Raw genomic sequence first — 15,565 nt, forward strand, 5'->3', positions numbered from 1 at the left:
CTGCCTAACTACAAAAAAAAGAGGCCACCTGCAGACATAGCATAGCACGCAGCAGAGACAGCAACAGAGAATAGAGAACGGCAACAGAGTGATTTTTCAAGGGATTTTGACTTTTCAGTAGTACTGTATTGACTTTTACTTTATTTAAACGGAACAGTTGTTTGTTTTTCTTAGTTTGATTACGAATTAATTATGAATATTGAATTATGAGTGTTATGGAATTAACTATTTAGATCCCGTGAAAATGCACACGGTGTATAATTTTTCGTTAGATGAAATCTGTGAAAAAATTTTGTGGCATGCTATTTTTGGTGATTAGTTGCAATAAAATAATTTAAAGTTCTGAAATATGTCGCACGCATCGCGTGCATATAAGACTAGTAAGATAGAACACAAGTCTCTCTTCCCAATCCTAAATTAAATAAAAAAAGTGTGAAGCTTTTAAGTTATTTTTGTGTTCTCTCCCCTCCTCACTACTCACGTTGTTGCTCCCCCCAGTTCACAACTTTCCATCTCCATCTCCTTCTCCTTCTCCTTCTCCTTCATCTCTATCAACCATGTCGCCGACTAGTCGACTACACCTCCTACTCTGCTACCGCAGCTCAGACTTTCCCCAAATCCGGAGGAGCTGGAACCTTTAAACCACCTACGACTTCATCAAAAAATGCTCGGTTGGAAAGGTCTGCCAGTGATCGATGTCGTCGATGTTCTATTGGAAGATTTTAACTGACTAGACTCGATTGGTTCTGAGGTTGCGCAAGATTTGGTGAAGAATATGGTTAGGGTTATTTCTATGGATGGTACCTAAGGTCTTGTTCGTGGTCAACCGTTTTGAACATTGAATCTCTACTTAAAACTGTAAGATCTAATTATTTTTATTGTTTTCGATTTCTGAAGAAAAAAATTATAATTTGAATTGATTTGATTTTGGTTAAGAAATATGCATATGGGGGTATTTTTAGGGTTTTGTTGATATGCATTTTGGATTTAGATCTGCTTTTTTAGATCTTTGGTTATGGGTTTGTTGTGCTTTTGATTTCTTGTCGATTTTGCGGTAGTCAAATTAGAGATTGTTCATTTCACTATTGTGAACAGTTGTGCCCCTTTATCATTGAACATCTGTTTTGTGAACACCATAGTCTTCGTTTATTGCTGGTGTTGATGTCCTAAATTCTTCTATCATAGTCGTTTCTCTATTGCTAGGAATTGGCGTATGCTGTTGAAGTTTAAAAATCTCTTACTTGATTTTGATTAAATATGGATTTAATTTGCTGATGCTTAAATTAGATAGAGGATTCGGGGAAAAATGAAACGATCAAGTGTGTTTATGATAATTATATGCCTGCTCTTTCTGGAAATTGAACTAATTTTTGATGCGGAAATTGGAAATGACCAGGTGTTTATGATAATTACAGTAGGTTGGCTTATGGTTTGTAGTTATGTAAATTTGCGATTGTAATTTCTTAGTTGAGTATAATACTTGGTATTCTCTTGATATGGCCTGTGTTATGTTTGTTGTTTTTTCTTGTGCACGTTTATCATGTTAGGTTATGATACATATAACAAAACATAAATCATGCGGAAAACCTTAATGCCAGGAAACATATTATTTACACATAATCATTTAGCATAATTTAGGTGCATACACTTTGTAGCGTGCCCTCCCTAGCTGCACCCGAACCGAACAAGAACAAGTCTTTAAGACTCCAAGCATCGTCCCTCCGTAGATAGTCCACAGCACGTCCGGATCCGCCTTAAGCTTGACCAACTAGAATCGCCCTTAAGGTTCTAAGAATTTCGGCTAAATAGGTTGCAAGTGTTTGGCTGATTTTTGCTTCAAAATCTTACCTTTGAATACTTCAATGTTTTCTATAAATTAGTGACCCTAGGCTCCTATTTACAGAGTTATGGAAAAGGACTTATAATCCTATTAGAATACTAGTTTAGTTTAATTAGCATCCTGCTAGGACTCTATTAAATAAACTTTATCTATTAGGATTTGGATTTAATCATATGAAAAATTCTAATAGCTTTAGGATTCGTTTTGCACACAACCGTACACGAGCATGAGCACGAGCACAACCCGCGCAAGCCTCGCGGCCCACGCGAGCTGCACTTGCTCGCAACCCAGTGTCGTAGCCCACGACTGCTCCGCGCGCGCTACAGGCCTTGGCTGGGCCTGGCATTGCGTTGGGCCTGGTCGAGGCTTGGCGTGTGGTTTGTTGCGCTTGGCTTGCTGGGCGATGGCCTGTCTTCGTGCTGGGCCTTCCTCTAGCGAGCCTCGTCTGATGCTAATTCGTACGATACGCTTCCGATTAAATTCCCGATTCCGGAATTTATTTCCGATACGAACAATATTTAATATTTTCGATTCCGGAATTAATTTCCGTTTCGAACAAATATTTAATATTTTCGTTTCCGGAATTATTTTCCGATTTCGATAATATTTCCGATTCTGACAATATTTCCGTTTCCGGGAATATTTCCGATTCCGATAAAATTTCCATTTCCAATAATATTTTCCGATACGTACCATGTTTCCGTTTCCGGCAACATCTACGACTTGGATAATATTTATATTTCCGATACGATCCATATTTCCGTTTCCGGCAATATCATCGTTTCCGGAGTATTCATTTCTTGCTTTTGACGATCTCAGCTCCCACTGAAACCAAGATCCGTCAATTCAGAATATCCATAGATGGAGTATTTAATGCCATTACATACTTGATCCGTTTACGTACTATTTGTGTGACCCTACGGGTTCAGTCAAGAGTAAGCTGTGGATTAATGTCATTAATTCCATTTGAACTGAAGCGGCCTCTAGCTAGGCATTCAGCTCACTTGATCTCACTGAATTATTAACTTGTTAATTAATACTGAACCGCATTTATTAGACTTAACATTAAATGCATACTTGGACCAAGGGAATTATTTCCTTCAGTCTCCCACTTGTCCTTAGGGACAAGTGTGCATTTCCTAATTCCTTTGTCGATCGATGCTTGCTCTTGAACATAAGGTAAGAGTTATCATCCTTATTACGTCCAGAGGTGTTTCTCGGTTTCAGAGTTCAACTGATCAAATAAACAGATAATCATAGCCTATGATTCATCTGAGCACTGCCATGCATTTTACAGTTTCTAGCTCTCCGAGTGGCCTTGTACAACTTTTAGCATCTCATCCTGATTAATGGGAGGACAATCCCAAACTTGCGATCTTGAGATTAGACTTCGTTTGATAGGTGATTACCTGAGCGTTGCCTTTATAGCCTCCTTTTACGGTGCGACGGTTGGTCAACGTCAAAGTAAGCAGTTCTCAAACAAGTAATCTCAAATCACTCAGGTATTAAGGATTTAGTGTCTAATAATTTTAATGAAATTTACTTATGACAAATTTTCATCTCTTACAGTAAAGTTTCATAGGTCTGTCCGATACTAGTCTTCCCAAAGTAAGTATCTATGCAAATGATTATGACATTGCCATGTCCACATAGTTCAAGAAACATAACTACTAGTCATCTTGCATTCTAGTCGTCTAACGTATTCTATGCGTCCATCTTTATAGAAAACTCCGGCCAGGGACTATTTTCAACTTTTCACATTCAAGTTCACTTGATAGACATTTCTTAGTCACAGGACTGGTCCTGACAGTCTATCTTGAATATATCGTCAAATTGAAGGGACTCATCATTTAATACTAAACCAAGATTAAATGGAATATGAAAATACATTTCATATATGATAAATGTTCAACCCCATTGTTTTACAACCATGGGCCTCAAACCCATCTTTAAAACAGTTCATGGAATTCAAAGTTATGCTTGATTTCCAATGCTACAACGTGAGTGTTGCTTCTCACTTGTTGCATAGGTTCAGTTATAATGCTTTGCCAATCTTAATATCCTTTTCATCGAATGTTCTTCGAGATTGGATGATAAGATCTTTTTAGTTTGTTTATTATGTGATCTAGTCTTTCTTACTTTGATAGTGGTTCTACGCATTTTGCAATGAAGAACCATCAAGTCAGCAGACATGTGATCCACCCAAGTTTAGTGAAGAACTGTTTAACGTAAACAACCCTGTTTTATTGCTTCTTAGGCAATAAGTACTTTTACTTCATCTGTATAGGTTGCTAGTGATGCTTTGGTTGGATTTACTTATCCAAGCAGTTCATAGATGTGTGGAAGACTTTCCAGCTGTATCTTAGAACATAGAAATTAATATTTAATTTCCCACGCAACAACTCATGGTCTCCAATCCATGTTGCCATTTCAAACCACGATGCATATAGCTCGTTCTTTGCCAATGGTTAACTCCAAAGAAATCTTGCTTGATCCTTTGCCAGTGTTTATGCGTGTAGCATCAACTATTTAGGATATCTCTATTTCCTTGAATCAAGAACTATTCCTATGTACCTTTTCAAGTACCATAAGTATTCTTAATCTCAATCTAGTTGATCTTCACTTAGATCAATAGAGATTGGTATATGTTCGTCATGCCTAAAGCCATACGATACGTTTTTGGCGATCCTCATATTATATCATACATGATAAATTCTTTTGCAGAATAATTCCCAATTGAATCCTATTCATGTAACTTTAGCTCATTCTAGTTTCAGTAGATACTGAATCCAGCTAAATTCGTTGACATATAATATAGGTTTAAGAATCTCACTTGGATCCTCTGATGTTTAACTTAGTAAATGCTTATACATGTTCAAACATCCTTTACTTAGATTTTATTCATATGGGTCAATGTCTCCAATGGAGTATTTCGTGTTTGATTTAGTAAATTCCATTACTTAATCCAAAACAATATTATAAGATCTTTGTAAATAGATCTTAATACCCAGTATGTACTAAGTTTCGCCATGGTCCATCATTGATGAATAATTTCAAATCTAAGTCATTAGCATTTGAATGATATTTCACAATAGAGAGATATGTGTGTGATACACATAGGACCAATTAAGTTTTACGTACTCCCACTAAACTTCTTATACATCTATAAGAATCATGTACATTTTATGAAACTAAAATACTTGGGCCTTAGTTTGTTGAATAAATCACAATGAAACGTATATCTATACTTGGGCCTTAGTTTGTTGAATAACAAACACTAAGCTCCCACTGAGTTTAGGAACTCTTTAGATATATGATGAAAAGATATTCTGAAATTACTTTTCAATAGCTTTGACGAATTTTGGTTTAGTTTGGTGGTAGTTGAGCATTTAATTTTAGAAATTATAGGAAAAGTCTTTATGATCCATCATTGATCAAATCAAGTACTAATCGACTTCGATCATTCCAACTTAGATATGCCATATCTTATGGAGCTAGATTGTGAATTTTACTACACACAATCATTGATGATCATTCTTGACTTAAGTAATCATCACCATGATCTAACCTAGATCTTTATGATTTCTTGCCAAGTGGGGTTTATATTTTTGAATCTTTGAACTAGCCAAACAGATTCAACTTATATCACATTTGAGTAAATAAACCTATATTAATTCAAATCTAGGTGAAATAATAAAGTCATAAAATCTTTCTTTCGCTTTGAAATCTACTGTCTAGGCATTCTAACAATAGTTCATATCTTTTGTTACTTTCAACAAGTAAGACTAGTTGTCTTAAATTGATCTAGAAATCAATCAACTTTCAAAAGTCCATCAAAATAGAGCTTTTGAATGTTAACTTGTTGATATGGTCTAAGCAACAATGCTAAAGGTTAGTGGAACTCAAATCAAGGGGTTGATTTGAACCTAGTAGATTTTTATTGTTAAAAAGTTGTTTGTTTTTAATCAAGCATATTGACTCAACCCGTAAATGACAATTTCATTCAAATAAACGAACAAACATTGTTTTTGTTCTTCTGAATGTGAGTCTTTCTGTGTTTGAAAACAGAAATTTAGGTATGCTGATTGTGGAACAAAATAGCCATTAAGTTCCAGCCTTTGAAAGGACTTAAAACAAACTAGATGACCCTACAACTAATGTAGCATTGCCATGCTTCATTTCCCACTTGTAGGCCATTAGTGTAGCCTTACTTCCATTATTTGAGTTATTACCGAAGTAAGAACCTCAAGCCGTATATGATACCAAGGAAGTTTGATTGCTAGGTCACTGGTCTTTAAATATAAACTTATAGGTAGAAACGGAATTGTAAATTCCTTTCATTTGTTCCTTTGTTTTCCTATTTCTTGTACCCTTTCTTATAGCCTTAATAATTGAATTCTCTAGTGTTGACTTTTATACTTTGTTTAGACATGTCCAATGTCACTCCAACAAAGTTCTTACCATTTATGTTGAATATTCTTTTTCAACTAGATGATCTTACCAGAAGCTTCTAAAGTTCTCTAAGCATCGATCTATTCGAATGTCTAAGGACTAGACTCATTCGAGAATTAAATGGACAAAGATATTAGGTTGTTAACCATTGGTAAGGATGAGAGTTTAAATTAAATGCTTTATGATCTCAAAACTACATTGTATTCTGAATTCACAAGCACCAATCGGTTTGCCATTCGACTTTGATATTTGAAAACAACCATAAAAGTCGCTAAAAGAAACGTACATTTTAAGTTGCTCATTTTCTCTCATTTCCGTGAATCGTTCTTGGATTCACTACCAATCGAGGAAATTTACTGTTACCTTTCTAAAAGGGTTTACTGCAGTGCAAGATATTTAATTATAAACAATAATTAAAACATACATTGAAGCATGCAAAGTCTAAACATTTATTATGAGTAATAACTTGAAAATTAAAGCATTCATGCAATTTAAACAAGTTATTAGCATTTTATTCGAATTTATTGTTCCGGCAGGTGTGAATAAAATGATTCCAAGACCCTAAAACCCATTGAAGAATTAAGCACATTATGTATTTAGACTCGATTCTAAACTCTTTTAGGTAAGCAAAAACCTTTTGCTAATAGTCTAAAAACTACTCTTGGTTGATAGGTACGTCTAATAACTTATTAGGTAAACCTATCGATTTTGCCACGACATAAAAGGACTCCTTACTTATATCGTTGAGTTTCACCAAAACTAACATGTACTCACAATTATTTGTGTACCTTACCCATTTAGGATCAATAAGTAACACCTCGCTGAGCGTAAAACTATTACTAGATTGATGTAAAGATTATCCAAGTAAGTGTTATTTTGGCATGGCACCTTTTAACTCAATTTTTAAGTTTGGAACTTAAGGCTCTTAATATGTTGGTTAGATTTTAAGTGAACTAAAATCCTTAATCATGCAACATAATCAAGCCATAATCTCATGCATATTTAAGACATATTTAAAAGCAATAAATAACTTAAAGCATGCATAAGATAAATGTGATCTAGTATGGCCCGACTTCACCTTGAAGCTTCAACTTCAAAGTCCGTCTTGAAAATGGATTGGAAACTCCGTCTTGAATTTCACCGTGGGAGGCGCCACTTTCCTCAAATAGGATCAGCTATAATTAAACTAATTACAACTATTTGATGGTACGCAGACCATATTTGAATTGAAAAACAAATTTGGTGCATTAGACCAATTACATTCAAATTAATGGTACGCAGACCATATTTTCTATCCTATTTGGGCCATACTAGTCACTTCATAACCTGCAAAACAGTACATATACAATATATACCATTCACACATTCATTATCATGAATGGCCCACATAGCTGGTTAGTAAAACTCGTTGTATACATCACATAAATATTTGCTGTAATTAATCAAGGGCACCAATAATCTACCAATTATTCAGTCCTTATTAATCTTAATCGAGTTGTTTAACCTTAAAGGATTTGTAAACCTAATCAAGAGTTTATGACTAAAATTGCTCCCACTTAAACCAATAACTTTATATGCTTTACTAATTTTAAACATAAAATTGTATTTCTACTCTAACCGGAAACATACAAGTTTAATTAAAATTTAAAGCTCATATAAAATTAAATCGAATCCATTTATTTAATTTATTTTTCAGTTGAGTTAAATAAATTTAAATTAATTCAAGGTTTAATTTTAGTAAAATAATTAGTATAAATTAAAATTTATAATAATTATAATATTCAAAATTAAAATCCGAGATAACAATTTAAATTTTTAATTTTAAAATTAATTAAAATTATTTCCGAACTGAAAATTTAAAATTAAAACGAAACGCATAAATACTTTGCAAGACGAGGCACTTGGGCTTGCGCCCAAGCCCCATCGATCTACGAGGCCCATTGCCCCGTCCCATTGATCGTTGCCCATGGCTCGCACAACGACATCACACACACGCCCCATCGCCACGCACACACGCAGCCTTGAGGGCTACGCTGCGCGCACCTTGGTGCTGTGTTGTGGCTCCCTACCCTTCGGCAGGCTTGGTGCGTCGTGGCGCAGCGCACTGTTGCCCACACGCATCATGCTTAGCCTTGTGTGCCCACTGCCCTCGCCCATCGCCTAGCATGCACGACTAGGCCTAGAGCCTTGCGTGCCGCATAGCTCGTTGCTCGTTGTATTCGTACCGCATGGGCGACGAGCTCCCTTGCTCGTCGTCGCGTGCCCGCACTATACAACACCCTTAAGGGTAACACGTAGCTTCCTTTGCTTAGTGCATGCAACATTTATGAGCGTTTTCATAAAATTTAAAATTTTTAATTTAAAATTAACGACAAATTAATAAATCATATTAATTTCATAATTTTAGGGTGAAAATTCGAAAATTTATTAATCAATTAATTTCCGATTAACATGGATTCAAATCTAGGTCATAAAAATTTAAAATTTAACATAAATTAACAATTTTTATGGTGGATTTTAATCATGGATACCTAATTAAATTATTAATTAATTATGAAAAACAAATCAATTCTAAATTATTCGAATTTCAACAAATTAATCATAATTACAAATTAGGTTGTATAATTAACAAGTCTAGGCATTCAAATTTGATAAACATATACTGTAGGCCAATAAAAAACTCAAGATTTATCGACAAGAATCGCAAATATTCAATTTAACATCTTAAATTTACAAACTTTTGCGTTCGAAAAACTAAAACCTCCGAAAAGTCATAGTTAGGCTTCGAATTTGGGAATTCTGGGTTCGGCCAAAAAATAATTGTTTTGTCAAAATTTTAGAATGCCTTTTACATGCGGATTTGACACAAAAATCACTCGATTTCGATGAGTAACGAAGAAACTGCCGAAAAACTGCGTACATATAATTAAATAAACGCAATTTGCAATTAATAAACAATTACGAAAATTAATCACCCCTTTTAATTCTTTGCAAATTTTAAATATTTAACCATGTCATGCAATTTAGATTATGAAAATAATAAGAGGCTCGTGATACCACTGTGAGGTTATGATACATATGAAAAAACATAAATCATGCGGAAAACCTTAACGCCAGGAAACATATTATTTACACATAATCATTTAGCATAATTTAGGTGCATACACTTAGTAGCGTGCCCTCCCTAGCTGCGCCCGAAGCGAACAAGAACAAGTCTTTAGGACTCCAAGTGTCGTCCCTCCGTAGATAGTCCACAGCACGTCCGGATCCGCCTTAAGCTTGACCAACTAGAATCGCCCTTAAGGTTCTAAGAATTTCAGCTAAATAGGTTGCAAGTGTTTGGCTGATTTTTGCTTCAAAATCTTACCTTTGAATACTTCAATGTTGTGTATAAATTTGTGACCCTAGGCCCCTATTTATAGAATTATGGAAAAGGACTTATAATCCTATTAGAATACTAGTTTAGTTTAATTAGAATCCTGCTAGGACTCTATTAAATAAACTTTATCTATTAGGATTAGGATTTAATCATATGACAAATTCTAATAGCTTTAGGATTCGTTTTGCACACAACCGTACACGAGCATGAGCACGAGCACAGCCCGCGCAAGCCTCGCGGCCCACGCGAGCTGCACTTGCTCGCAGCCCACGACTACTCCGCGCGCGCCACGGGCCTTGGCTGGGCCTGGCATTGTGCTGGGCCTGGTCAAGGATTAGCGTGTGGTTTGTTGCGCTTGGCTTGCTGGGCGACGGCCTGGCTTCGTGTTGGGCCTTCGTCTAGCGAGCCTCGTCCGATGCTAATTCGTACGATATGCTTCCGATTAAATTCATGATTCCGGAATTTATTTCCGATACGAACAATATTTAATATTTCCGATTCCGGAATTAATTTCCGTTTCGAACAAATATTTAATATTTCCGTTTCCGGAATTATTTTCCGATTTCGATAATATTTCTGATTCTGACAATATTTCCGTTTCCGGCAATATTTCCGATTCCGGCAATATTTCCATTTCCAATAATATTTTCCGATACGTACCATGTTTTCCGTTTCCGGCAACATCTACAACTTGGATAATATTTATATTTCCGATACGATCCTTATTTTCGTTTCCGGCAATATCATTGTTTCCGGAGTATTCATTTCTTGCTTTTGACGATCTCAGCTCCCACTGAAACCAAGATCCGTCGATTCCGAATATCCATAGATGGAGTATTTAATGCCATTAAATACTTGATCCGTTTACGTACTATTTGTGTGACCCTACGGGTTTAGTCAAGAGTAAGCTGTGGATTAATGTCATTAATTCCACTTGAACTGAAGCGGCCTCTAGCTAGGCATTCAGCTCACTTGATCTCACTGAATTATTAACTTGTTAATTAATACTGAACCGCATTTATTAGACTTAACATTAAATGCATACTTGGATCAAGGGCATTATTTCCTTCATATCATCCTCTAATGTTGTCTACTCATAATTGTCAATTCTTGTGAATGCATTTTAATACAATTTTCAATGGATTTAGGAGCACCTTCATTCAACAATTTGGGGGACCTTTTATCATATAAGGAGTCAGAAAATCATGTTCTTATTATCATGTGTTTTTGAGTTGATATAAGTTACATAAGGGTTCAATGGGAATCAAAACATGATTAGAGGGGAAAATGAGAGGTACGTGTAAAAAGGCTATCCCAATGTTGGGAAATCGGTATCAATACAATGCGCACGAAAGAAGTAGTGCCTCTTGTTTGATTAATCACTTTAAGTTATAATTTTTTGAGATATTTTATTCTAATTTGTCTAAGTTTGTCTTTAGGTTTGCAAGGTTGCTCCTTTACCCAGGGAGACTAAAGTTTGGAAGTATATTAAGCTTACCAATAGGATCTTTCTGATAGATTTTCTTGGTGTTGTATAATCAGAATAGTGACTAGGAGACAAATATATTGTTCTAAAGGGTGTGATATTTTAGCTTCAGACAAAAGATTGTGTTTTGGCTTAAATAACCTTGTTAATAATTTTTTTTTGTTTCTGTGTAACAGCAAGTCACAGACAAGCTTAAAGGACCACTCGAGGCACTTCGGCCTAAGATGCAGGTATTTATCAATCTGTCTCACCTCGTGAAATCCCTTTTCTTCTTATCTGAACTCTTGTCGTACCAATTGAAATGATTACGTCGTTCACAGTTCTAAGTTGTACCTACTTATCTTTCGTGGTACCTTGAGGATCTTGGGCCAGTTCTTAATGCGGTACCCTGAGGACCATGAGCCATTTCCTCGTGGTACTCTAAGGACCTTAAGCCAGATTTTGACCATCCAATTTTGTATCATGGACACTAGTCCACCAGGATCATTAATTAAGAGCAAATAGGATCGATGATCTATACAGATCTTTCATCCTTAAAAGTGAAAAGAAATGTGTCTTATTTTTTATTGTTGATTGTTTTATTTGTGTTTTACAACATATTAAGTGTTAATTAACTATGTTAGTTATCCTCTTACTTTATCAAGCTCTTTGTTATACTTCGTTCCCTAGATGTAAGAACCAAATATCTACCATTGAATACCCTACACTGCGTTTACCCAACAATTTGATGTGGTTCTGCTAGAATTTTATCACTGAAAATAGCTGCGTTGTGCAGCAAATTAACAGCAAATTCAGGATCTCATATGCTTAAGAATTAGTTGCTTATTAATGAGGAGTTACTATTTTGGTTGTTGTCTAGTTACTTTGTACATAAAGATGAGTTCTAGTGTCTAGACTCATGATAAACGTTTCTTATGCTGCCGCTTGGTGACCTTGAAACTCTACTTGTTTTTTTTAGTACTCCCTTCCATCCTAAAATTATTATCACAATAGTTGTGCAAGAGGATGTTGTTGGAGCTATTTGAAGAAGAACTATGGTTACAGTGGTTCAAGTTTATTAAAAGACTAGCTAAAACAGCCTCAATGATTTGTTATTTTTCATTTTTCTTGCCGCTAAAATAACCTCAATGATTTGTTATTTTTCTTGTCCAAATCATTTGCTCTGGTGCTACCTTTAGACATTTAAAAACATTGAAAACCTGATACTAATTATTCTAGCTCTAGTTACTTTTTGGGTGTTAGTTTCTAGAATTTATATATACTCATATTCTAACTTACTAAATTGCAGGAGGAGAAAATGAAAGCATGAGAAGCGACGGTGAAGTTGAAGGAGTCTATTGAAGAGATGGTGGATGCGGTTACCAGGAGGGCAGGAGGTACATGAATTATGCAAAGGTTGCATCATCAGATAACGAATACAATTACAATTGATGTAAAGTGGGATATATATTTTTGTATATATATTAAATGTAATTGTAAGAATTATTTTGGAATTACGAAATTGGTTAAATAAATGCTGATTTTTTTGGCCGGAAAACGACCTGCTTATGGTGATTTTTTTTTTAAATAAATACTAATGAAAAGAGACCCGGTAAGTGTAAAAAGAGCTCTCTCCGGTATATTAAAAAAAGTAGTAAAATATACAAAGAGACCCCCTATCTAACATATGCGGTCTAAATTTATTAATTATAAAAATATTAAAAAATTCAAAGACACCCCCTATCTTACATATGGGTCTGAATTCTTTTACAAACATACCCCATATCTCTAATAAGGGGTCTCTTCCCCTTCTATATTATTTTTTGTATGGTTAACACAACATACCTCTTTTTTAGATAACAGGTCTCTTGTTTTTAACAAAGAACCCCCCTCTAGATGAGGGGGTCTCTTTATAAAAGAGACCCCCCTATCTAGAGACCCTCTTAAATGGGGTCTCTTAGGCCATTTTTGACGGGTCTCTTTGGCCATTTTTGTAGTAGTGTCTTATCAAGTGCTCATCCTACATATCCAAATGCATTGGATGTTCTTGATACTGTTCCATTGATCTTTGATCCAGATCAATAGAGATTGGTATAAACTCGTCACGATCCAATGTTCACGAGTTATCTTAGCGATCTATATATCAGATCATACATGATTGATTGTAATGCAAAAACCATTCGCATTTTAAAATCCATCCATGTGACTTTTAGCTTTATTCTGTTTCAAGAGATACTGAATCTTGCTAAAGTCTTGGCATTGCCATGTGATATAAGGTGAAGGCACCTCTTCAAGGTCCTTCATGCTTAACTCTAGTGATAACAGCCTAGCTTTATACTTAGTTAAAGCATTCATAACTTATACTTACTCATATGGGTTGAGAGTCTCTTTTGCGTCTCTCCATTGTGTTTTATTTACTAATTACTTTTACAGAATCCAAACAACGCTTTAGATCCTATCCAATAGATCTTTAACCCAGTATGTTCTAAGTTTCGCCATGGTTCTAATATTGACAAATACTTTCAAATCTAACTATTTAGAATTTGAATGTCATTTTCAATAGAGAGATGTGTATCTCATATATAGAACCAATAAACTTGACTTAGCTCCCACTAAACTCATCATCTATAAGATGATCCATATTTTCATAAAGCTATGATTTCTCAATAGCCTTTTAGACAAATATGGTCCAATTCCCACTTGCATGCTTTAATCTACGAATATATTTCTTAAGCTTGCTCTTTTATCTAGCATCCAAAACTTTTACATTGTGTGATCTACACAATTCCTTTCTACATGTCCAATTGAGTAAGGTGTTTCGTTTTCCAATTGCCATATTGCCATATGCAATGATCACTAGATTTATCCAAAATAGTTCAAGCATTCCGACTTGGTGAAAAAGATTTCAACATTATCAACGCCGTGAAGTTGTTTACAATCTTTAACCACCAATCTAGCTTCTCTTTTGTAAGTGTATACAATATCATCTCTGTATGTTTTGAAAACATGTTTGCAACCAATGGCAGTAAACCCTTTATGCAAATCAACGTTGTATGTTTAGAAAACATGTTTGCAACCAATGGGAGTGAACCCTTTATGCAAATCAACGTTCTATGTTTAAAAAACATGTTTGCAACTAATGGGAGTGAACCCTTTATGGAAATCAACCAAATCATAGATTTGATTCCTAAGATGAAGGTACTTTGGATGAAATGACCTTAAACCATTTTGTATGGCCTCGAACCATACTTAGGTTTTTGATGGCCTCAAACCATACTTGGGAATTTTTAATTCGTCGTAGCTAACCTGTAAGTCCTATGTTCTTGAAGCACTTTCCAAGTATTAATAGTTTCCATTCCTCAAGATATCTATGTATCTAGCTTGGTTGAATTCTATTCCTTATACGATTTACCTAGGTATTGAACATAAAACGTTGGTGTCTATAAAGACATTACCCAAGTCCTTTGAGTATTAGGATTCTCTTGAAGCACTTCTAAAGTCTTCCTGAAGCTCTTCCAAAGACTTCTAAGTACGGAGCTTTTCCAAAGACTCCTAAGTATCCTACATTTGTTTGTTGCTTGACTCGAAGTTCATTCGAGGTCATTTTTCTCCCACTTGCCTTTTTGGAAATATGATGGTTTCCTAAAAGACATTATCTTAATCAACAACAATATGTTCTCAGATTTGTGGTAGAATCAATACCTTTTGTTTCTATGAGTCGCTCATAAAGAAACATATATCTATTCTTGAGTTTGTTTGATGTAAACACTAACTCCCACTGGGTTTGACAACCCTGTTAGGTATATATGTACTGAAAAGATGTAATGAACTGAAGTTCAATCCTTATGACATCTTATCCTTAGCTTTGACAACTTTGTTAGTGTGATAGTCACTTGACAGTATTATTTAGAAACTAAATAGGAAAATAGTCGTGATTATCGTTAATCGAAATAGATTCCGATTTCTCCATTTGGACATACCATAATCTTATGGAGCTTCGATTGTTATGATGCCATAAAAACAATCTAGATAATCTTTCTTGGCTCATGCAAACATCACCTTGACCCAGCCAAGATGTTCCAAAATTCTTGCCAAGTTGATTTTATACCCTCTTGTGAATCGCATTGAAGCATTTCACATATTTCACGTTGAGTAAATATAGCCATATTTTCTCAAATTCTTGTGAAATATGTAAGTCATAAAATCCATCTTTGGCCCATGAACTTGATTGTCTAGAAACTTCTAACAATAGTCCATTTCTATGTCATGTTCAACAAGCAAGACCCACGTGTCTTAAATTAACCAACTTTCAGAAATTCATGCCATGGAATCTTAGAATGGTGTCTTGTTGATATGGTCGTATGACATTGCCAAAGATATGTGGAACATAAATAAAAATGTTTGATTTGAACCTTCTGAAGTTTGAGTG

The 15,565-nt window shown here is 35.1% G+C and overlaps 1 long non-coding RNA gene across 1 annotated transcript; it reads left to right on the forward strand.

The window, feature by feature from the left end:
• The first annotated feature begins 540 nt into the window (after nt 1-540).
• LOC130461043 (uncharacterized) lies at nt 541-11,707 on the forward strand. Its single transcript, XR_008921337.1, has 2 exons — nt 541-858; nt 11,334-11,707. It is a non-coding gene; the product is annotated as an uncharacterized lncRNA (long non-coding RNA).
• The last annotated feature ends 3,858 nt before the right edge of the window (nt 11,708-15,565 follow it).

This window comes from Spinacia oleracea, chromosome 5, assembly GCF_020520425.1.
Source record: "Spinacia oleracea cultivar Varoflay chromosome 5, BTI_SOV_V1, whole genome shotgun sequence".
NCBI lineage: Eukaryota > Viridiplantae > Streptophyta > Magnoliopsida > Caryophyllales > Amaranthaceae > Spinacia > Spinacia oleracea.